At 42.4% G+C, this 24,878-nt stretch overlaps 1 protein-coding gene across 1 annotated transcript in view; it reads left to right on the forward strand.

The window, feature by feature from the left end:
* Kcnab1 (potassium voltage-gated channel subfamily A member regulatory beta subunit 1) overlaps positions 1-24,878 on the forward strand; it is a 250,881-nt gene that overhangs the window by 59,814 nt on the left and 166,189 nt on the right. The window lies entirely within an intron of this gene.

Below are 24,878 nucleotides of genomic sequence, written 5' to 3' on the forward strand. Positions count from 1 at the left end.
TTTCTCAGCACTCACGTTATCTGCACACTTTAAACTAGTTTGCACTTTGGTGAGATTTCCAGGAGAGATTGTTTCCATGCTTTTAGGATGCATCTGTCAGGAAGAGTCAAGGAAGTTAGAATCCAAGGATTGTACTCAGGGTTCTTGTTCTTTCTGTTTTGTTTGTTTATTTGTTTGTTTGTTTGTTTTTTAACAACCATACCAGGATCATCTAACAAAGGTCAGACAGTGTTCCAGACTGGGGAAGGTAAAGGGAACAGGACATACTGAACCTCTTTGTTCAAAGGACAAACTGACAAAAACAAGCACATTTATAAATGAAATAGGTTGTGATTAAGAACTCAGAGAGTGGAAAACAATGAAGGAGATTGAGATAAAAACTACAAAAAGAGCTTGTGTGTGTCAGGGGTATGAGGACAGGTTGATGCTAACATGTCTAACTTGGGCCTAAACTGAGCAGCTAGTCAAGGGTCGAGAAGAGCATGCAGACAATGGACAGAAACGGCAGAGGCCATGGGTGGGAGAACTCCTGTAGAGGAAAGACACCAGACCAGGGGTTGGACAGCCATCCAGATGAGAGCTGTCAGTGGCCAGGTTAGCCCAGGGGCTGCAGAGTCAGAGGAATACTTGATGTCGACATGCACTTTGGAGATGGGGCTGGCTTACCTTCGGAGGAAACTGGGTGCAAGAGACTGAGAAACTCTCTGCTCAAGTTTCTAGTGTGTGTGTTTGGGGACAGTGATGTCCTTTACTGAGCCAAGGAATAGGGGTTGAGAGACGAACTATGTGAGTGTTCCAGTGAGGCATGGAATACCTGCATGACCCCAAGTGAAGCTTCAGACAGACTGCAATACCTGGGTCTGAAGTTCACAGCGGGGAGTGGAGGAGGGGTTGTCAACCAGTCTGATGACACCTCTGGGACATCCTCCTCCTGAATTGCACTGTTATTGAGCTGCTGTGGGTGCATCTGGACCCCAGGAGGCATCTGATCCCCAGGAGGCATGGACCTAGGACCGGGCCTTCCCTGGTGACAGTAACAGAACTTCAGGTCTTCACACCTGTTCCTGATGGGTCTCTCCATTGGAAAAATCTCACTCAAAAATTGAGTACTTGGGCCGGGCAGTGGTGGCATACACCTTTAGTCCCAGTACTTGGGAGGCAGAGGCAGGCGGATCTCTGTGAGTTTGAGGCCAGCCTGGGCTACAGAGTGAGTTCCAGGAAAGGCACAAAGCTACACAGAGAAACTGTCTTGACAAAAAAATTGAGTACTTGAAAGGATGCTTTCCATCCAACGCCTCTCCAGACCCAGCCATGCCCCTGCCTCTGCAACGAGGCCCCTGGAGGTGAAATGGTTTCACTACCTGGTACTATCAGCTTACAAGGGATGTTACAAGAAGACACATGATGAACATCCCTGGTCCTTTGCATCTATTATATACATACATACATATGTATATAATATATAATCACATACATATATGCATGTAATAACAATTAGTGAAAAAAGAGTTCATGAATTTGAAGGAGAGTGAGGGGAGGTGTATGGGAGGGTTTGAAGGGAGAAATTTTGTAATTAAATCATAATTGCAAAAATTAAAAAACCAAAACATTCTCTGAGGAGCTGGATAGAGCTCGAGAGTAGAGTGGTCATATAAGAAGCCCAAAGGCCCTGAGCTCAAGCCCCTGCACCAGCCTCTGAGAGAGATGCACAGGGTTCATAGCAAGCTGTTGGTGAGTGAGCAGAAATCAAACACGAGGAGCTAGTGGAGTGAGGGGAAAGCCTGTTGGTGATCACTCAGAAGGGCAAGAAAAGCCAAACCTGAACCGGAAAAAACCTCTGAGGTCCTTTGAGAAATCCCACCACAGAGCCAGCAATCTTCTGCTGGGTTCTGCTACCCTGACGTGACTTGTATCCTGTCAGTCAGAGAAAGAAGTTAGCAAGCAACAGGACAGCTCTGTGACAACAGAGGGAAGCTCAGTGTCAGGGCACATGCTGGTTTCCTGGGCACAGGCAGAGAGCTGGAGACTTGTGAACACATACAGGCTTGCCGGCAGTGCGCACGCCTGGCTGAGCCGCAGTCTTTGGCAGCCACCTGATGTTAATTAAAGCTCCAGTCTAGCTCCAGCCTCGCATGTTCCCACTCTGGTATTGCTCATCACCCCCTGATTCCCTTTCACTCTTAAAGCCTCATTTGGGGCCTAGCTGGTAGAGCAAACTTTTGAGTCACACACAGAATGTCCCCAGCCCTTTGGAGGTGGACAGGCCTGGGGTTTTCAGTTGTTGGAGAAGCTCCCCTCTCCCCACACCTCCCTTAATTGCCCTCCTGACAAATGAGAGGCCCTGGGGTAGCTAAGCATCTCACTGCACCAGCTGAGCTGAGTGAGACCTGTGATGTTCTTCATGCCTCTGTGTCTGAGCTCATTCATTACTTCTCATTCTGTGGCTCTGTGACACTTCAGCTCAGGAGTTCAGTGACTCTCCCTGCCTCTTTCTGAAGGACTCCTGTGGTGCAGGGGCAAGTTTGGGCTGAACCACTGTTGTTCCCATTCAGCCTTGAGTCTCCATCAGTGCTGATCTTGGGATAACCTGTTCCACCAATGGAGCATCCTTGAGGCTCCATCAGTGCTGATCTTGTGATAACCTGTTCCACCAATGGAGCGTCCTTGGGTTCTCTGCTACCCTCTTACAGCTTGTGGTCTCTGTGCCACATGAAGGGCCTGCAGAACCCTGGGAGGCTCTACTAGGTTTAAACCCATGGTGAGGAGCAGGAAACTGGGGCTGTGGTAAGAGATGGAGACACTGCTGTCATCCTGGGCCATGATGTGGGAGTCGGCCTCACCTCCCCAAACAAGTCTATGAGAGCATCGGCCAGTCACCCTCATCTCTGGCTCCTCTTAGACTCACATCAATGCCAAGCTCTCCCACTTCCCTCAGGCCTCTCCTTTTCCCTCTGAAGACTACTGTCCAGAATCATCCTCACATCAGGTCACCAATCCTTCAAAAGCTATTTCCACCCAAAGCTCTTCCCTCCAAGTCTGAAGGTGAGCGTCTGTGTATCTACTCCACATTCTCTTGATGTTGTGGGCTGCTCAGGTGGAAAGGAAAACATTCTCTAACAGCAGGAGGAAAGCTCTGGACAGAGGGTACAACTTTTCTGGGGAGTAGTCCTTCCCATAACCAGATGACATTCACAAAACCCTGCTATTGATCCTGCCCTCTGACTTGCCTCTGCCTCAGAGTCCTCAGCGGTGGGTAGTTGGCTCCATCATCAAGCCCATTTGTAGGCTGCCCACCTTCAAAGAGCTGATACTTTCCTCCAGGAGCACACATGGCCAGCTGGCCCAGCCACCTAGCAGAATGGGCATTCCCACCTTCAACAAAGCTCTTAGAAAGTTCTAGCACAAGTCCAAGAAGAGAACTCTGCTTTGTGCAATTTGTTAGGCAATTTACCAAATATAAAATTACGTCAGAAGTGGAAGCATGCCGGTTAGTTTCATGTTAGCTTGCTACAAGCCAGAGTTGTTTGGGAAGAGGAATCTCAATTGAGCAAATGCCTTCAGAAGACGGTGCTGCAGGCAAATCTGTTGGGCAATTTCTTGATTAATGATTGATATGGGAGGGCTCAGCCCACTGTGGGTGCTGCTAACCCTGAACTGTGTAAAAAAGCAACCTGAGCAAGCTATGAGGAACAAGACAGTAAGCAGAGTTCCTACATGGCTTCTTTTATCAGTTCCTGCCTTGAGTTCCTACCCTGACTTCCCCATGGTGCTGTTGCTCATCATGCTTTGTCACAGCAATAGATACCCTAACAAAGACAGGAAGCAAAATCATTTGAGTGCATATAAGTCTAGGGCAGTTGACTTCATTCTCAGTTCTGTTGGTGGTTGTGTTTTTTTTCTCTTTTTGGGGGAGCCTGCCACCCAGCTCCAAATAAATCACACATGGAGGCTTATTCTTAATTATGAATGCCCAGCCTTAGCTTGGCATAGTTTCTAGTCAGCTTTCCTTAACTTATCCATCTACTTTTTGCCTCTGGGCTTTTCCTCTTCTCTTACTTCTGTAAATCTTACTCTTACTCTGTGGTTTGCTGTGTAGCTGTGTAGCTGTGTAGCTGGGTAGCTGGGTAGCTGGGTAGCTGGGTAGCTGGGTAGCTGGGTAGCTGGGTGACTGATACACAGTGCCCTCCTGCTTCTCTGGCTCCTAGATCTCTCCTCCTAGTTCTCTCTTTCTATATATACTCTCTACCTGCCAGCCCCACCAATCCTTTCTCCTGCCTTGCCATTGGCACTTAGTTCTTTATTAGACCACCAGGTGTTTTAGACAGGCACAGTTACACAACTTCACAGAGTTAAACAAATGCAACATAAAAGTAACACAGTTTAAAATAATATTCTACTATATGTCCCACTTTTGTCGAAACAAAAATAAAGGTTTTAACTTTAACACAGTATAACTACATACAACAAAACCAATTATCAAATAAGAATTAATGTACAATATCCAGTCCATTTACATTAAGCAAATTCAGAGAGAGCACCCTATCATCCGTCCATCTTAGTGACTCCAAAGGTTTATACATAATTTACTTTCTATAATATCTAAGGAAAACTACAACTGTAACCATTTAGTCTTCAACTCCATCAAAGATCCAGAAGGATGTAATATTATCTAACAACAGAAACATTTGGCTGCCTGGAAAGTCACCCAGAGTTCCTCTGCAATGTTGGGGCATCCATCTTCAGCCTACAGGCCTAGAGTATCTTGCAGATTTTTCTATGAAGCAGGAATTTTGGACTGTCCTGCCTTGTTTTGTCAGAGTTCATCAGTCACTTTCCTCTGTGTCCTGTAGAACAGTTCTATTAGGTTAACTACAACTCATTTATCCATTCCTATCCTCTTTCCTTTGGCTTTTTTTCTTCTTTCATTTTCTCAAAAACTTTTTGAGTGTCTGAATTTGCCAGGCAGCCTGTTGAGTAGCAGACAGAGATGGGGCATTAGAACCAGATATTGGCCTCATGATACTAACAGAAAAGTGAATGTGATATTACTAGTGTTGGAGGCAGCATTGATGTGCATTGCTGTGCCACTCAAGTCTAAGGGCATGTGTTATTTGTTGTGGACCATCCCTGGGGATTAGGAATGCAAGTGGGACTTAGCTCAGGTATTGTCATAAAGCCAGTCAAGATACTGACCTGAGCTGTTGGCATTTCAAGCCTTAACCAGGGAAGACCCATTCCTAACTCCCTGGGATATAGCCATGCCTTGGCTCCTTTCTGACTCTCAGCCAGAGGCCTTCCTCAGTTCCTGCCATGTGAGCCTCTCTTTGGAGATGCATACAACATGGAGACTTGCTCCTATCAGAGAGAAAAGAGGAAGGTCAGCAAGAAAGAAGCCAGCCTTTTGTGACCAAATCTCATGGGACAACACTCTACTCAACTCTATCAGCTCAAATCAAGTCACTGAGTAGAGACCACCTTCAGAGGAAGAAAATAACATGAGTGATAAATGCTGGGAGGCCAGGATCTATGGGACATGTTATAGGCTCCCTACTGTGGCTTCACTGATGATGTCTCCAATGGCATTTAAGACTCAAATCACCTAGGCCGAAAAGAGCAAGTTAAAAACATCAACCACCACTTCCTGAAGATGTAGTGAGGAAGGTGATAAACTACAGGAGGAATAGAAGGAAGCCCAAGGACAGAATAAAAAGGTCTCATTGTTCCTGGGTTCCTTATTGTCATTTGTTTGCCCCAAAATGCTTCATTGTCTCTATGGAAAACTGAAATAACTCCATCAATTCAGTATAATCATGAATATCCACACCCCAAACAAAAACTAGATGAATTCCAGGAAGGTATGAAAAGACGCAATGATCCCCCCTGGTTCTAAAAAAACAAAGGCCCTACAATGTGTGATGACCTAACTTGACTGGACATGTTTTCTATTCAGCTGTCCAAGCCATAAAACTTATAACCTTAAGCATACTTAAGATGTGTACAACATCCAAATGAAGTCTGTCAGGCTTGATTTGTAGAAACTCACATTTCACTCTGAAGATTAATAATGTATCATACAGATGGATTCTGAAAGGCAATTTTTTAAAGAGTGCACTACTACTTGTACCAGTATTTTTAAAGAAAAAATTGGAAATATCTAATTATTTTATAAAGAGCATAAATAGTTCACCAAGAATCAATTATTCTAATAGTTCACCAAAGAATCCATTATTCTAAATTGCATAATTTATTTACCAACATGGAAACGGGAGCCACAACTTGAGATTCTGTCTTGCATCGTTAACACAGTGGCCACTGCAGGCCCTGAGGAGACATCCCAGAGCAAGGCAGACACAGCCATGTTGCCTGGACGGCTTCCTCCTCACAGTCCCTGTTGCACATGCTCCCTGGCAGAACAGCTGGCCTGCACGCTGACCTGTCTGGAATGCCACGGTTAACTGAGACACTGAACAAATGTTGGGACAAAAGCAAAACAAAGCCAAAGCACATTTAAACCTCAAAAGATTATTGTTTTCATGGCTAATGTCATCAATATCAATAACCTGGTATTCGTCTAGTATTCAATGTAATATCCGTATTCCTCCATATCCACACTCAAGCCTATTTGAGGAACTTGATTTTTAACCCTCAGACTCTGAAATTTTGTCTTTCCCCTCCATGTCAGCATTTACTTTCAAAAGTTTGGAATGTCATACTAGAGAAACGATGGCTCCTGTCAGTGCTCACTTAGGAGTACATGAGACTCTGTCTCAGTACATCACTTAAGAGTGAGTGGACCTTTTCACTCTGCACAGCCAGTTTCCAATGGAAACACATCAGGCAAGACAGTCATAAAACTAACCGATTCTATTTTCATTTTGAAAATACTATAAGCTTCAAGAACTCATTCAAAGGTTAGTTAACACTATTCCTTTGCTCGTGGGAGGATCAGGGATCATCTGCCCAAGTTGCTGATGGAACAATAGAGTCACAAAGAGGGGATGGATGACATGCCAGTCAGGTACTGACTAAACCCATCTTTTCTGATTTTCACACACTAAGTTTTTTGTAACCTCAAGAAGCTCCTAGTTTTCAAATTTAGAAATTCTCGAAGCTCCCTTTCTCTGGGTTATCTGAGCCAACAACACAGCAGAATGCAGCACAACTGGACTTAATCGTTCCCCCCAAGAAGCATACTTCAGGTTCCTCCAGAAGTTTCCAGTCCTGGCTGTGCTATAGAGAAGTGTCTTTTCCCATGTTAGCAGAAGCTGGCTGGAAAAGCAATGTGTCTTTCCACCTTCCATCATTGATTGAAATGCTACAGCGATGGCACCTGCATACAGGAGAAGAACTCTAGAGTCAGTGGATCTCAGGAGGAATCCCCTGTCTTGGCGACTCTCTCTCCATCTGACAGCAACAGGGAGTTCCTTGAACTTCCCACTCACTTGGCAGGATGCCACTGGAGTGTTGTGATGTTGTGGGTGTTTTATTTGAGGTGATGAAGGGGAAGAAACAAACAGTCTATGGCCGAATCATAATGAAATATGAATGTATGTGTGAGAATGTCACATCACACACCCTCCATCCACCCACAGAAAACCTTGTTCTAAAACTGTGGGTTCACTTACCAAGCTCAGATAGACGTTTACTGCATCTTAATACTAATGTTGACATTCCCACAGTGGATACCTTTGCTGGTTGAAGAATGGATTCATGCTGCCTGTACCTAGGACCTTTGAAATAGAAATATGGACGGATTAGCAGTTATAATTTTCAACTAGGGGAATACTTTTTTTTTTTCACAATACACTCAAGAATTCCATTTCTTCTCTTTTGTATAACGATATAATATTTAAGAAACAGTGACTTTAAGTTGCATATAGTTTAACAGGTTTACTATTTTTCTTTATGCAAATTCATGTGTTAAAAAAATCACCAAGGCCTATTTGATGCTTGGACTATCGTCTCAATTTTAGTAAGAGTTTATAATAAATCTTAAGTATGAAAGCAGTACCGTCCAATAGAATACACTGAAGCTGCATATGTAATCTAAAACTCACTAGTAGCTGTATTTGAAAAAGTTTTTTAAAATGTAAAATTAAGTTTTATAATTGTCTTAGTTATTTTGATGTTGCTGTGAAGAGACACCATGACCTAGGCAACTTATACAATCAAACATTTAATTGGGGGTTTGCTTACAGCTTTAGAGGGTGAGTCCATGACCATCATGGCAGGTAGCATGACCCCAGGCAGGCAATGGAGCAGTAACTGAGCACTCATATCTTATCCGAAAATTGGAGGTAGAGAGAGACTAGACCTAATGTGGATCTTTTAAAACCTCCAAGTCCATCCCTCATGACACACCTTCTCCACACTTCCCAATCCTTCCCAGAACAGTTCTGCCAACTAGGGACCAAGTATTCAAATATGAACCTATGAGGCCATTCTTATCCAAACCACCACAATAATATATTTTATTTAATCTACTGTATGTGTATCATTTTAGTATCTCATCCTATCCCACAGGATCCTAGATATCAATGTGAAGGATTAAAATTGCTGAGATATGTTATCTCAGATACTACTTTCTGTTGCATGAATTTTAAATAGCCTTATGAATAAAATCAAACCTGAGGCCAGTTATTGGGGTGAATGCTAGAAGATCAGAAAAGCAGAACAAGCCACAGCCACCTTACCTTGTCAATTCCTCAGCTGATGCTGTTTCCTCCCACTAGAAGCCTCTGTGTCCTCATCCAAATGGGTCTCAGCTGAACTGCTGCTCAAAAGCCTAAAAGCTTAACCAGCTCTAGTTCCTTGTTCTCATGCCTTAAATACCTTTCTACTTTCTGTCATCACTTCCTGGGATTAAAGGAATGAGTCACCATGCCTGGCCATTTCCAGTGTGGCTTTAAACTCATAGAGATCCGGATGGATCTCTGCCTCCCAAATGATAGGATTAAAGGCATGTGTGCCACCATTTTCTGGCCTCTATATCTAGCGGCTGTTCTGTCTCTGACCCAAGATAAATTTATTATGCTGCACAATATATTGGGGGACACAATATATCACCTCATTCCCCCTTTTTGTCTAAAAATTTTTTTAAAAAAGCTTATAACTAATACAAGAAAAACTATCCAATAAGTATATACAATATATACACTCAAGACTTACATTAACGATGTCTAGTCCATTAATATTTGACAGATTCAGACAAAAAACTCCATTAATGTATATTAATAATGTCCAGTACAGTAACATTTGATAAACTCAGACAAAAAATTTCATCACTTATCCTATTTAAAACAAGTAGTTCCTTTATAAAAGTAGATTCAATAATCTCCCTTTTTATCTTATCATATCCATATTCTCTCTTTTTCTTTCCATAATAGATTCAGTAATCTACCTTTTGTCATTTTTATATCTTCTCCTTTTTCTTTTTAGAGTAGATTCAATGATCTACCTCATATCTATAACTTTCCTACACTAAATCTTCAAATTCTAATAAGTAAGTAAGTACAGTATGTTATACTTAACAAAAGTTCACTTAGATGCTTAAGTCTCATCAGAAGTACATACTCTATACTTAGATTTCATATTAGAATTGAAATGGCTCTTCATGTTTCCAGTTTTTCCAGATGTCCCTAATCTGCTGTGTACCTTAACTTAAATGAACTAAAATTCAATAATATTGTGGATCTATGGCTCAGTTGCACTCACTTGGAAGTGAGTACCAACCACAAGAGCTGACAGCTACCTCATTAGACAGCACAGATTTAGACCAGAGAGCCCTTGCCATCTTTTGAACCACTACAGACCTCCTCAGAAATGGATTCATCTTAGAACTTTGGGCCAAAGGTTAAAAATTGCCCTGGATATATGATCCCTCTACTTACACCAACAACAACAAAGCTAAAGTCATGTCATAAGTGTGGTCATCATTTATGTTCCTCCATCCACCAACTGTTGCCCGGGGTGATGCTAGCTGCAGACCAGGGAAGGAAGAAGCCTGGAAAGACAACAGAGAAGCAGAACTGGGATCCAGAGCTGGATGGTGGTGGTGCATGCCTTTAATCCTAGCACTCAGGAGGCAGAGCCAGGTAGATCTCTGTGAGTTTGAGGCCAGCCTGGGCTACAGAGTGAGATCCAGGACAGGCACCAAAACTACACAGAGAAACCCTGTCTCAGAAAATAAACACCTGGGACCCAGAGCAGGGGCAGCAAGGAGGTAGAGACCGCAGTGTTACAGCCCTGCAGAACTTTGATCTCTACTTTCAATGGGAGATTCCTAGGAAACTTAGACGTTTTACCAGCCAAGTAGAAGCCATGCACAAGCCTGTGGATTGTATCAGTTATCCAGTGGATTGTATCAGTTATCCAGTGGGAGCGCTTATGTTAGGCATAGTTTTTGCTACTGTTATAGTTGTTTTGGGTTTGGTTTGGGGAGGCATTCTATTTTGTCTTGTTCTTTATTTCCCATTAGTTTGAAAGGAGAGGTTGAGCTGGCTCTGGGCCAGACTTTTAGAGCCTTCTCTTCCCACCTATATGAGAAAACACATCTCAGATCCCAGTAGATAAAATACTGTCTCATCAAGCATTAAATGAGTTGGTATTTGAAATGCCTTCCAGGGAGTCTGATGGATAAGAAGTGGGAAAGCTTACTGTGAGTGCTTTAGATCTTATAAAGCCTATTAATAAAAAACCATGGAGACACTGTAGGCAAAATGAGTATTCTTTAAAACAGCCCCTCCTACAGCGCACAAAATAGTAAATGCTTTGTATGATTTGGCAAAATTATTTTTAGATAAACAACCTCCCATGTACACCATGAAAAGAAGCATATATTACATTTGTGCCTGCCTCCTTTCAGAATCACACTGTTTGAGTCTTTATATATATATATATATATATATATATATATATATATATATATATATATATTGCCATAGAAAAACATAAATGTTACCAGTGGTTGCTCATCTGCCTTTCTAATGAGTTCATGACTTTTCCCTTTAATATTTGCCAATTTCTTACCTCCTCACCAGCTCTGAGGGAAGTGTAGCAACCTCAGGCTCTGCCCATCCTTTGCCATAGCCCACTGCCATCATTTATCAAAAGGATGTTTTAAGGTGCAGCCCTGTGAAAAAGCAATGATTTTCTTCCTGTTTGGCATCTGGGCTCTTGCCTCCAGAACAGAAGGACCAGTGAGCTAAGTCAAGATTGAAGAGCTGGTAAAATGAGCAGGGACATGAGAAGCACAGAGGTTGCTTATGTAACACGGAGGAAATAATCACCATGGTGGGAATGGAATATACTATGGAATCCATGCCATCTATAAATGAGCCAATTAGATAGAAGCTGTACATCATGCTATGCAATGTAGACTGTCAATGCGGAGTCGATTTTGGGAGAGCATCCTGAGACGCTTCACAGATATTTAGCTGCAATAAACTCCCTATAGATTTGTCATGGTTCCAGAGAATTGAAACTGGAAATATTATATTAGAGGCCCCTGATAGGCTGATAGGAGGAGCCTGAGAAAATCTGAAGATGATCTGATCTCTATGGGCTGGAAGTGACACTGTGCAGGCAGCCTACCTCTCCTTATCTGTGAATCACCATCAGGATAACTACCCCAAGGAGTGTGTGAGAGATTTAAACAGGATAATTATCTTAATTTTAAGTGTTTGATTCATATACAATTTTCAGAATATACAACTTTATTTTACCACATGAGAAAGTGTTGAATAAAAATAGTGGGTTACTATATTATTCACAGAATAATGTAGTTTTGTAACTAAACATGCATGCCATTGTATGCATCATGTGTTATTCTTGGGCTCTAGATTTGCACTCCATCTACCTGTTTGTCATCTCTACTACTTGGATCTCAGATTTCATACATCCCAAAGCCAAACTCCTAGACTCCACCCTCACCCAGCCTTCCTTAAGCTTTCCCCATGTGAATTATTGACAGTTAGCTTACAAAACTTGGGAATCTTTCTTGACTTTTCTCCTGCCTCATGTAGGGGCAAATGAAAAACTTTCCCAATGCCTTACAAATGTTTATTGAAATGAACTGATTATAGGCAAATGAGAAATAAAGATTTATTACAGATTTATTAATGGGGAAATCATGGCACAGGAGTCACACATCAAGTGTGTGACATGAAAGAAAATCCAATATTTGAAGCTAAAAATCAATATTTGTGAGGAAAGAAAACTAGGAGTTGCCAGGCGGTGGTGGCACATGCCTGTAATCCCAGCACTTGGGAGGCAGAGGCAGGTAGATCTCTGTGAGTTCGAGGCCAGCCTGGTCTACAGAGCTAGTCTAGGACAGGCTCCAAAGCTACAGAGAAACCTTGTCTCAGAAAAAAAAAGAGGAAGAAAGAAAGAAAGAAAGAAAGAAAGAAAGAAAGAAAGAAAGAAAGAAAGAAAGAAGAAAACTAGGAGTGCACAAAAATTTTAGGGAGATAATAAATGATTTTAAAAGAATTAAATATGGTCTATGGCACTGGGGCAACATGTTTATAAATGGTTATCTTTGAAATATTGACTGGGAACAATAGGTACATAAGAAAAACAAGTCTGTCCAAGTGTGGTGACAGACTTCACCTTTCTCCATGTGATGTGAGTTTAATGTTTTCCCATAAGAAGGTTGAAAACAGTGGCTTCCTCCTCAGGTGGATCCTCTCAGTAAACACAGAACTTTGCAGGAGCTCGTGACCAAATTGTCTAAGAGGAACACCTTCAGAGGAAGATGGTTCATTTCAGCTAGCTGTCTCAGACATAGCACAGGGCAGAGCAGTTCACGCCATTGTGGACAGGAAGCAGAGAGGAGGAAAGAGAAGAAGGAGCCAAGAGTAAGGTCTAGCACCCATAGATAGAGCCCCAGTGGTCAACATTCTCTTGTTTGAACACCTCTTGTGCAGTTTCCAGGTGGCATCAGCAGCTGAAGACCAGGACTTTAACACGTGAGCCTGTGGGAAATAATCTCATATTGTATCATAACACCAGTGAGAAACAGAGGAACCTTCATTGTGTTTAGAGACTTTCAAATATCAAAGTACAAGTCTTCAGGTGTGTTGTCTAACCCCAACACACATAGAAACTGCCAGCAAATCTTGTCAGTTCCTCCTTCAGAGTACATCCAAAGTCCCATTTTCTCCTCTCCCAGGGTAGCACTCTTCCACCAGGGTAGCGCTGAATGTAAGAGGGTAATTGGTGGAGACATGGTGCGCGGGTTCAAATCCTTTGTCGTATGGAGTCCTAAGTCTTGCTACAGCTCAGTGTCCTCCTCTGAAGATCAGAAACATTGTTTGCATTGTTAGTAGTCATACTCCATAGAACTGGGAGAGGAGTTGATACTTATGAGGTTGTTGACTCATGCAGGACACAGAGCTAATAACAAGAAATGAGGTCTGTTGGTTCTGTCGCTTAGTATGTTATTATGTAAAAGATAGGAAAGAATTACCCTCTATACCATTGCATTTAATTGTATATCTGTAGGTTCCTGGGGAACAAAACACCGTTTAGAACTTCATCCCTATACACAATATTGACTAGCATGTTGATGTTACAGTCTTCTATGGGCAAATCTGTCAAGAACTAAACAATTCAAAGCAGCGGTCAGTCCTGATGAATCCATCTAAGTTCTCAGAATCTGCCTTTAGAAACAACTTCCCTGCAAATGTAAGAAGGGCATGCAGGTATTCGATACTACCCTGCCATGCTGAGGGTAGTGAAAACAAGCTGTGTCATCGGCACCACGTTGACAGTGACAGCTTCCCAATGTGAATTATGTTAAAGCCAGATAAGCCATTATATCATATCAAAAAAAACTAAACTTAGCCCAAGATCACATTTATAATTAATAACACAATTATGTAACATGTGTGATCGAGTACAACTTGTGAAAATAACATAGTATTTTATTTGTTTTTATTTTATTTTATACACATGATTATGCCTTATCAAGTTTAATTTTGAAGGTTTTAGTATTTTGACTATGCATTCAGTTTTTTATCTAGGCCACTCTTACTAATTATGTTATTAATTATGTGTTTTCATCCAGTGTCTCTGTCATACTCATTTATAAACAACCCAATTAGATCTGATCAAGCATGTTGTTTAATGTAGAAATAAGTGCCGAGACATTTACAAATTACATACTTCAGCGGTTGCACTCATTACACCTGGGGGTGCTTACACAGCAGCACATGGGCTGGGAGAAATACCCCAGCATCAACTCTCTTCTCCAAGACAGAAACCAGAATGCTGAGTGCCTAATCCATGATGCTGAGTGCCCAGTCCATGATGCCGAGTGCCTAATCCATGATGCTAGACTGTGCTGTTTCTAGTCCTACTGCTAAGACAGGTGGAAATCTAATGTAATAATTCAGTGCTTAGTTACCAACTAATCTTTCTCTCTACTCCATATATCACTCAACATTCTTTCAGGGTCTGTCAGTCTTAACCTACTCAATTCTTATAATTCCAGGAAAAACCACAAGGGTGGCATGGCCAAGATGGAACAGAATTATCAGTGCAAGGTACTCTGTTTTGTAACAACTGAATTGAAAGACTGAGATTCTAAATACAGCTGGATGTGGTGGCATACACCTTTAATCCCAGCAGTCTGGAGGCAGAGGCAAGCAGATCTCTGTGAGTTTGAGTCCATCATGGTCTACAGAGCAAGTTCCAGAATAGCCAGGGCTATGTGGGGAGACTGTCCCAAAAACCCTAAATAAATAAAATCTAAACATGTAGCTTGGAAGTGTACAAACTTGCCCTCTCAGAGCAGCCGAGATGTATGATTTATGAGGTGTATTTGAACACCAGGGTAGATTGCCTAATTCTAGTTAAGATGAGCTCGTTTTTTTCATGTTATAAATTCTCCCCTCAGGCCTCAGCTAAGCATGAAACAAATTCTTTGATAACTCTCAAATGATGATCAGCTCATAAAAAAATACATATTAGGAAGTAATTCAGAATGAGTGGTCCCTCAGCTCAGAAATGGGGGTGCCTCCTGGCTTAAAGCTGTAGCACAGTCATCTGTGGTGTAAGAAGCTTTTTCCAGAGAGACACAACACACACACTCGAAGACACACACACACACACACACACACACACACACACACACACACACACACTCCCCTCTCCCCAGAAGCAGAATTCACAACAGAACAAAATAACAATTGTACCAACATTCCACTTAGTGACCCAATGAGTTTTTATTGAGGTTACTAGCAAGGGTGTCATTGAGGCGGTTACTTGCTAAAGCAGAGAAGACTCAAAAGCAACTGGATCACCAAAAGGTCCACCCCAACATGGGTGACAACTCATGGGAGCCCCGGTCCTGGCGCTCTCCACACCACTTACAAGCAGCTCAGAGTCTTCCAACAGCCATTGCTGCACAGCTGGGAGAGGCCTTCAAGAAACTCTCAACTTTCTCCTTTCCCAGATAAGTGGCATTTTGTTATTTTCCGAGTCTCATGAGCCACTCCCTCTCTCCTGGAAGTAATATTTTAATTCAGAGGAAACTGCTGCACAACATTATCTGGACAGAGAACAGCTGGGAAAAAAACTTTCACATAAATACCTTCATACTGACTGCCAGGGGCAAGCTGTCAAAGCACATGACACGGGAGGTGTCCAGAAAGAAACGGTAACATCAAAAGTGCCCGTCAAGCCCAATGCGTTCTTGATGAGGTGTCGATTACTTTCCTCAGAAACGGTGCACACCATAGGTACTTGAGGACAGTGCCGAGCTGGGAAGTTGAGGATCGCCCTGGGTGTTTGTTTGTTTGTTTGTTTGTTTGTTTTGTTTTGTTCAGAATTCTTCCATGTGATGAAGCGAAGAGCTTTGAGCTAACAACCTTGATTTGAATTCTGGCTCCACTACCCACAAGGTAGTCCCAATTTAACTTCTGACTTCCTCATTTAAAAATTGGGAACATTTCGAGATAATCATCATGGTTTGGAGGTGGTTTATTGTCTGAGTATTCATGTATTAAAGGTTTGGTCCTCGCTGTGGTGGAATGAAAGGCAGTGAGACTTTGATGTAGGCTCTGGTTGACATGGTGGAACCATTGGGTGTTGCTTCAGAAGAGGTAGATCACAGTAGTTCTCATGGGACCTGCCTGGTTAGTTCTCAACAAAGTGAGTCGTTATGCAAAGAGCAAGTGGAAGCTCTGCATCACTTTTCAGCTTCTTGTCAAATGTCTATTCCTTCTCACATGGTTTTCTGCCATGATGCATTCCATCTTAATGTGATGCAGCTAACGAGGCCCTCACCAGAGGCTGAACCGATGTGCCACCTGATCTTGAACTTTCAATCTCCCAAACTGTGAGCTCAGCCTCAGAGGTTTGCTTTGTTAATGGGAAATGGATGAATACCATTGTAGTACTGACCTCACAAGGGAGCTGGAATGGTTAATGTGTACAGGGCTTGCTACATAGTATCAGTCATATTAGTTTCTATTCTGTGCATGAGGGAAAACTGGTAACATGTGTGTAAAAGACTCATCTTCTGACCTAAAGGAAATGCTAATTGCCCTTGAACTTCCTTTAGCCCCACAGAATACTAACATTATTGAGGTATTTATATCCTCACAGCGTTGTATCCCCCTCCTGTGTTGACTCTTACGTCTTCCCTTTTTTTATAGTTCTATTCACAATGATCACATGCTTTTCATATTCAGATATTTTCTTCTAATTTACCTTTTAATCCGAGTTCCTGCTGGGCCATTTTATGACATTTTTGCAGTCTGTGATAATTTGAGGAGGGCATTGGACAAGGACAAATCAATTCCTTTCATCAGAATGGGCCTGGGATCCTTCATTTGGAGTCTCTGCTCACTGTTGCTCATTATTTCGCAAAGCATTCGGCTCTGGTTTTGGTCTTTACAAAGTAAACTTAAACAGACAAGGTCCCAACTTCCAGGAGTTTATAACCTCACACGGTCTGAATGGATACAAATTGGAGTAATCACAGCAAACAAGATTTGAAAAATTGCAGCAATGAAATTCTTTGTGTGGGATGTGGAAATCTAAAAGGTAAGCAGGCTACAGATTAGAGGGGTGGGCTCGCTATTGGGGAAATTGGTGTTCCCCCTTTTTAGATTCTTAGTCTTGTTAATAAACAAATTGTAAAATGGACTCAGAAGGAAGCTCCGAGATATTATTAGCGTTTGAATGAAGAACAAGCAAGCAGGCAGGCTGGAGATCTTGGCAGCTGCAGAGAGGAGGGAAGGGAAGGGAAGAGGGAGCCATTTTTTTCCAGTTAGGGCCCAAAGACGCAGACAAGCTCGGCAATGGAAACCTCTAAACAGTTACATGGAAAAAGAGGAAGGGACTTCAGAAAAGGGGAGAAAGCCTAAAGTAAAAGACTGTGTAGATTTTTGGCCAATGACTAAAATAAAAATATAGAATTTAAAAATAAATAAAAGGAAAAGGTTACATTTTTCGGAGTTTGGATTCAGAAAACAAGACATGCTTAACAGTGCTGTCATGAGGGCAGTTCTGGAAGCTACTGTGCCAAGGAGCAGCCTCTGGGAAGGGAACTTCATTATCACATTAAGGGATAATTATTCCTCCCATCTTATTGAACTATCTTTAAATAAATCAGCTTTCCTGGGCCAGAGGTAGACTCCTGGCCAGGTTATTGACGGGCCAAACTGGATGTGTAATATTCTGGTTTTTGGAGATCAGAATGTCAAGTCTCCGTCCAAGGCCATTCTTTTGACCAAGAGGCCTATGGAGGGGCAGATATGATGCTTTACTCTTTCATTACCAGGGAAACAAGTGATAAGTTCAAAGTATCCACAATGATCCCCAAGCTTGCCAATCCCTGTAACAGGTTCACTGTTCACACAGCATGAGGCAGAGGGGGGAATAATACTCAATAGCTCTGTCTCACCATTGGACACTATATATTTAGCTCTGTATTTGACCTACAGAAAAAAGTGAAAGAAAGAAAAAGGAAGTTTTTGGCCCTAGTTAGTATAATTGATAGACAAATTTCTATACAATATATACAAATATGCGTGGAATGTGGCATTGCCATGTACATTAACTACTGAAAATAGAAAATATTTCTACGTTTGAGGTTTTGTGTTTGTTCGTTTTCTAGTCTTGCTTCCCTCTCTCTGTCCCATAGTATTTAAAACAAATGGAAACATGAAAAGAGGAAGCACTTTAGACAGTTATTCAGAAATTTAAAAAAAAAAAAAAAAACATAGTGGGGGGTGAGAAAATAGAAACGGTGTTCTTAGTCCTGATTTGTGGTCTGCCTGCTTGTCTGAACAAGAGTGATCACTCCTTAAGATGAGGAGCGTTGGCTGCTTGGCTCACCACTGTGCCCGAACACCCAGAAAAGGGCTTCAAAGGTTGGAGATGAGAACATGGAATCTCAGCTCTCTTTCCTAAGGCTATGGGGTTGACACAGTCGGACATAAAGCCCCCACCTTCCCAATAGCGAGCAAGCCCTAGGGCACCATAGTTTCCTCCAAGGTCATTTGTAGGAGAAGCCCAAATCAAAAGCATTCCAAGCCTCCCTTTCCTTTAACGGACAGGAGCAACACTCTGGCTGGACCCACAGATGGCTACATCCCAATCAAGTCCATGTTAACAGCCATAATCTGGAATTGCTACCCAGGCGAGAAGGGAACCCAGCATCTCTGCATTTTCATTTCATTTTAATAACACTCACACAAGGAAAACACTCAGATCACTGTGGCCTCCCCTGTAGTTTATAAGTCATATGTGTCTTATCTGAAAGCATTGCTGCACTTAAATGTAAACTACCCAGCTCCCAGGAAGAATATTATTCTGCTCCTAGGAACAAGCATGAAGTCAACAGGTAAAATGGACCTAGTCCCTGGAGTCTTTCTGGAAACCATAAAAAGGAACTGAAAGTCATCCTTTTATCCATGGCTTCTCCAGTATCTGTGCAGGCTGATTAGATCCCTGACTTCAAGTGGGAAGACTGCAGATACTTTTGTAGTTCATATAAGTCTTTTGCACGTATTCAACAATTCCTCTCCCCAGTAAAGGCACGTCCAAGTCATCTGACAACTTTAACAGAGATCCTTTACTTATAGAAGTTATTTGGAGAACATGAAAAAGCAGTCTCCTGGACATTTAACCTTCACCCCCTCCCCACCCATCCACCAAATTAATAATTAAAGGGCATAGCTGGTGTTGTTATAGTATCTGGCAATTTTGAGAATTTTCATCATCCTTGACAAATTGTCAAATGGGAATGGCCATAGAAACATTGGGAAGGTGTTAGAGATACCCCAATACTTCTTGTCTTGGTTAATTTTCTATGGCTGTAAAGAGACACTATGACCAAGGCAACTTATAAAAGAAAGAATTTACAGGGGGCTTACGGTTTCAGAAGGGGAGTCCATGACCATCATGGTGGGAGTGTGGCAGCAGGCAGGCAGGCATGGCGCTGGAGCAGTAGCTGAGAGCTTAATCTTGAAACTAATGCATGAGGCAAAAAGAGGTCACACTGGGAATGGTGTGGGCTTTTTAAACCTCAAAGGCTGCTCCCATGACACACCTCCTCCAACAAAGCCATGCCACCTAATTCTTCCCAAATAGTTTCACCCACTGGAGACCATGTATTCATTCAGGTTACCACAATTTGCATTAGTTGGGGTTCTCTAAGTAAATAGAACTAATAGAATGATTTTATGTGTGTGTATGTATATATACAGACATATGTATGTATGTCTGTATATATGGGATTTATTAGAGTGGCTTATAGGCTGGGGTCTGAGTAGTCCAACAATAGCTGTAGTTATTCAGTCCATGAGACTGCATGTCTCAACAGTCTCAGTCTGGTGCTGGAGTCCCAGGGAAGTCCCAGACAGCTGCTAGTTTTCAGTCAACATTGGAATCCCAAAGAAAAACAATTTCTAACAACCACTGAAGTAATGCCTCAGAATTAGGATAGATGCACTTGCCAGCAAGAGTGAGGGGAAACAGGCAAAACAAACAAACAAACAAACAAACAAACAAAAAGCTTCCTTTTTCCATGGTCTTTTATGTAGGCTGCCACCAGAAGATGTGGCCAGATTTCAAGTTGGTCTTCAGACCTTAAATAATCCAGGTTTAAGGAGAATCTTCCCACCTCAAATGATCATTCAAGAAACTTCCTCATGGCAATTTCAGTGTTTTGTTGTTTTTTTGGTTTTTTTTTTTTTGGGGGGGGGGGGCGGGGGGGGTTCGGTCCTCAGCTCCGGCAACAAAAACAAAAAAACAAAAAAAAAAAACTTCCTCACAATAGTGCCCAGCTGCTTGGGTTTTAGTTGATTTCAGACAAAGTCAAATTGACCGCCTATAGTAGCCACCACACACCACTTCCTTTATCCCAGCTCACATGCTGTGGACAGGTATGCCAGAGATATAGAAGAATCCTCTCGCTAATTCATTTGTTAATGTAAAGCTGAGAGATCTTTTTACCTCTATCCTAAAATGCAATAAGGAAAAAAAAAACATGAACAAGGCAAAAATTTTAGGTGGCAAGACTTCCCCACCTGCAAGGCCCCCTCTCCTACCTCAAACCCCAAGTTTCATTGATGCTGTTTTGGAGGTTTTATCTATATGTGTCTCTGGAGTGTTGCACTTAAATCTGATTTGTGAGTGTGAACATGAACGGCTCTCAGACTTGCGGTTATCATGGAGGAGCTAAGACAGAAATGAAAGCAAGATATCCACTAAATTTCAATTTCAGATAAAGTGGAAATTTGTTTTTTAAGATGTATCAGTTGTTGATTTGAAATTCAATTTGAACCAGGCATTCTGTTTTCACCTGCCAAACCTGGAAGGAGCCCCCTGGGTACAGAGCCCCTGGAATCCTGACATCTGGACAGACTACTCAGCTGCAGCTGCATCCAGGACAGACTAGAAAGTCCCAAGATGCTCCACAGTTCACTCTGCAGTTGCTTTGTGGAGAGAGATTTGCCCTTGCTTTCTTACCTGTGTTAGCAAATAAAGTTTGCCTGGACTAGTCACACTGTAAATGGAAAGACCACTCCACCTCACCCAGTACCAGCACACCAGGGTACACTTATTTGTAGTGTGACCTCAGAATAATGAACTCAAATTTGGTACTGGGGATGATAAACATCAGTCGTTTGAGCACAGCAAGTTAAAATGGAAATTAAAAGGTCCTAACATATCAGTGTAAGAGACAGGTGCCCAAGGTTGCTTTATTTCCTACTCAATTCATGACCTAGGAAAGGAAATTCTAAAATGGTTGGGCTCCTCTACTTTTTAAAAAACATTGAAAGATGAGTTCTATAATAATAATAATAATAATAATAATAATAATAATAATAATAACTATTATTATTTTAAATTTTATGTGTATGGGTGTTTTATATGAGTATGGGTATTTTGCCTATATGCAGGCCTGTGTGCCACTTGCATACCTAGTGCCTTGGAGGCCAGAAGTGGGTGTTGGATCCCCTGGAACTGGAGTCATAGACATTGTGAGCTGCCTTGTGGGTGCTGGGACTTGAACCCAGGCTCTCTGAAAGAGTAGCCAGTACTCTTAATAAGTTGAGCCGTTTCCTTAGCCTATAAAGGTAACTTTCTTGCTATGCCTGTTTCTTTTCTTAGTCTCTCATTGTTTGTGTATATTTTGTCTATTGTTAAGAATAAAAATCTCCAGTATACAACTTGATACATTTTCATGTGTGTATGCTCAAATACCAGTTATGTCAAGAGCAAGCCATGAAGCTGCCCACACCCCAGGATAGCTATCAGGGTGGCCCAACACAAAACTGTAAACTTACTTAGATGTAGTTGGTTGTTTTAGCTCTTTGATCTTTTTGTTCTTTGGCTCTTTTGGGTGGCCCACCACCCAGCTCCCAAATAAATCACACATGGAGGCTTATTATTAATTATAAATGCCTGGCCTTAGCTTGGCTTATTTTTTGCCAGCTTTCCTTATCTTAAGTTATCCTGTCTACCTTTTGCCTCTGGGCTTTTTCCTTTTCTTGCTTCTGTATATCTTACTTCATGGCTGGCTGTGTGGCTGGGTGGTTGGCCCCTGGTGTTCTCCTCTCCTTGTTCTCTTGCTCTTCCTCCTCCTCCCAGAGTTCTCCTTCTAGTTATTCTCTCTGCCTGTCAGCCCCACCTATTCTTTCTCCTGCCTTGCTATTGGCCATTCAGCTCTATTTCAGACCATTGGGTGTTTTAGACAGGCACAGTAACACAGCTTCACAAAGTTAAACAAATGTAGCTTAAACAAAAGTCACACACTTTAAAATAATATTCTACAACACTTAGAACACAGACCTTTTTGTGATTTTATTTTTAGTGTGTGTAGGTGTGTCTGTGGGGAGTACATGTATGTGAGTATGTATACTACCTGTGTGGTGGTGTCTAGAGATCAATTTCCTCTATCATCCTCCACATCAGTTTTTGATACAGGCCTCTCAATGAACTTGGTGCTCATAGATTAGATAAATATAGCGGTGAGAAAACACCAGAGATCTTCCTGTCTCTGCCCCCTAATGCTGGGAACACAGGCCCAGATTTCAGGATGTTACTTAACATTTATTTAGTTTAACATTATTCAATTAGGAGAATCTACTGAGAATTGGGATCTTATTTACTTCCTCACCTATGAGTGTTGTACATAAATGTAAAAATGCTTCTCTGTAGTTTCTTCCTACATAAAACGTATGCTCAAGTCTTCACATTCATTTTTCCTACATCATGATATGAATGATGCCATTATCAGTCTTCAAGTTGCTCCAGCTACCACATCATTGCATGATAACTCTTAGACATAAGAAAACACTTTATGACAAGTCTGCTTACCAAGCAACAGGTATCTCAACATCATCAGACTTATCCAGTTTGGCAAGAAACAGCACAAACCAGATCGTCTGCAAAATAAATGTTCATAAGCAGTGCCCATGTAAGGGTTTTCTCTATTTGGTGCATGTGTAGAGTTTGAAGATTCAAATGCCTCCCACAGCTCTGGATGATGAGGTGAGGAGGTCACATTCTGGCCATGCCAAGGGGGCAGGTGCTGCCTTCTCTGGCCATTGAGTCACTCTTGCTATGCAAGCTCATTACTGAACCTCAATTCTGGGCTGTGGTGGTCTGAATGAAAATGGCCCCCCACAGGTTCATCGGGACTGGCATTATTACGAGGTGTGGCCTTGTTGTGCCACTGGGGGTGGGATTTGGGGTTTCAAATGTTCAAGCCAGATCCAATGACTCTTCCTGCAGCCTGGCAATCTGGATATAGAACTCCCGGTTTCTTCTCCAGCACCATGTCTACCTGCTTGCTGCCATGATTCTTGCCATGATAATGAACTAAACCTCTGGACCTGCAAGCCAGTCCCAATTAAATGTTTTCCTTTATAAGAGTTTCGATGATCATGATGTCTCTTCTCAGCAATGAAACTCTAAGATGTGGGCTTTTCAATGTGAAGTTCTGGGAAGGAGGGTCATGGCCCTGGTAGATGTATGAGCTGAGGTCATGACCACTCCATGGTATGTCTAAGGGGGAGGATTTTTATTGTAGATATGAGAGAGACAGAGAGAGGGCGAAGAGAGAATAGCCAGAGGCATCTGGAAGAGTCCAGAGCAGACAGAGAGAAAGTAGTAGGCTGAACCAGTAGACTGGACATGACCAGGGCTGTCTGTGAGAAAGGGGAAAAGGGGGACAGAGAATAGAGAAGACAGTGAGGGAAGCAGGAACAGAACATAGAGGGAGGGGTCATAGGGAGAATAGCAGGGTCATAAGGAGAATGAGTAGATGGAGAGGGAAGCCCAGGAGATGAAGGTCGTTTAGGGTAAAGGAGGAGGTAAGGGCTGGGATGTTAACATGGACTTCGAAATGTGTAAGAGGTACTTGTGATACTGAAGGAGCCTGGCACCACAGGGAGCCATGTGTCCCTTCTGCCAACGGTAAGGGAAATGATTCCTTTTGGTAGATAGGAACCAGTTTCCCAAGTTCCTGAGGAATGCTGGCTTTTACCTAACTGCCCCAAATCCTCCTATAGTCTAGGTGGTGCTCACTGGACTGCCTTTTGGGGAACTGGAGTTTCTTTTGGACCTAACAGTAGGATGGAGAAACAGCCACCAGACTTGTGCCTTTTCAGGAAAAGATAAAGGTCTAAAAGTTCATGATGTAGCTGTGTGTGAGTAGTCTCTAGAAAGTCATAGGCCATTCCCACTAATGGGAATGATGGTAGATAGCCAGGCCAGCCCTGATGTACAGTCACTGAGAGATGACAGGGGCAGCCTGTGCTCTGCTGTGGCCAGAGTTACTGAGTGTGGATGGTCAGCAGGAACCCTGAATAAGTATTTAACTTACCAGGTTATCAGGACAGACGAGACTGCACTGGGAGTTGAGGAGCATCTGAACTTGGGAAACATAGTGTTGACTGAAGATATTTTTTTTTTTTTTTTATCATGGACGTAGAAAATTCTAGAGCCTGGTACAGGATTAGAGGATTAAGCCCCCGGAGGAGGCATTTGTCCTGCCCAGGGCGCTAAGCAGGATGAGGGCTCAGGAACAGCAGCTGTTCATTCAACCATCCAGTGAGCACTGCTGGACAGGACTCATCCAGGGGGCTGGAAAAGGTGGAAAGCTTGTGCTGAATAACTCAAGGGGCCCTGGCCTAAGTTATTCCTCTGCCACACCTACCTCAAGTGCCCAAGGAAATTGCTTGGCAGACTGTGGCCTAAGGGAAGCAAAAAAAGATTTTAAACTTGCTTACAGGCACTAAAATCTTGCAAACGCTTATTAACTTCTTGAGTGTCAGTTTCCTTGCCTAAGAAATGCGGGCAACAGAGGCTAGCCAGGGTTGTTGTGAAGTCACTCAGAAGAGCGTCGATGTCTT

This window comes from Onychomys torridus, chromosome 6, assembly GCF_903995425.1.
Source record: "Onychomys torridus chromosome 6, mOncTor1.1, whole genome shotgun sequence".
Classification (NCBI taxonomy): domain Eukaryota; kingdom Metazoa; phylum Chordata; class Mammalia; order Rodentia; family Cricetidae; genus Onychomys; species Onychomys torridus.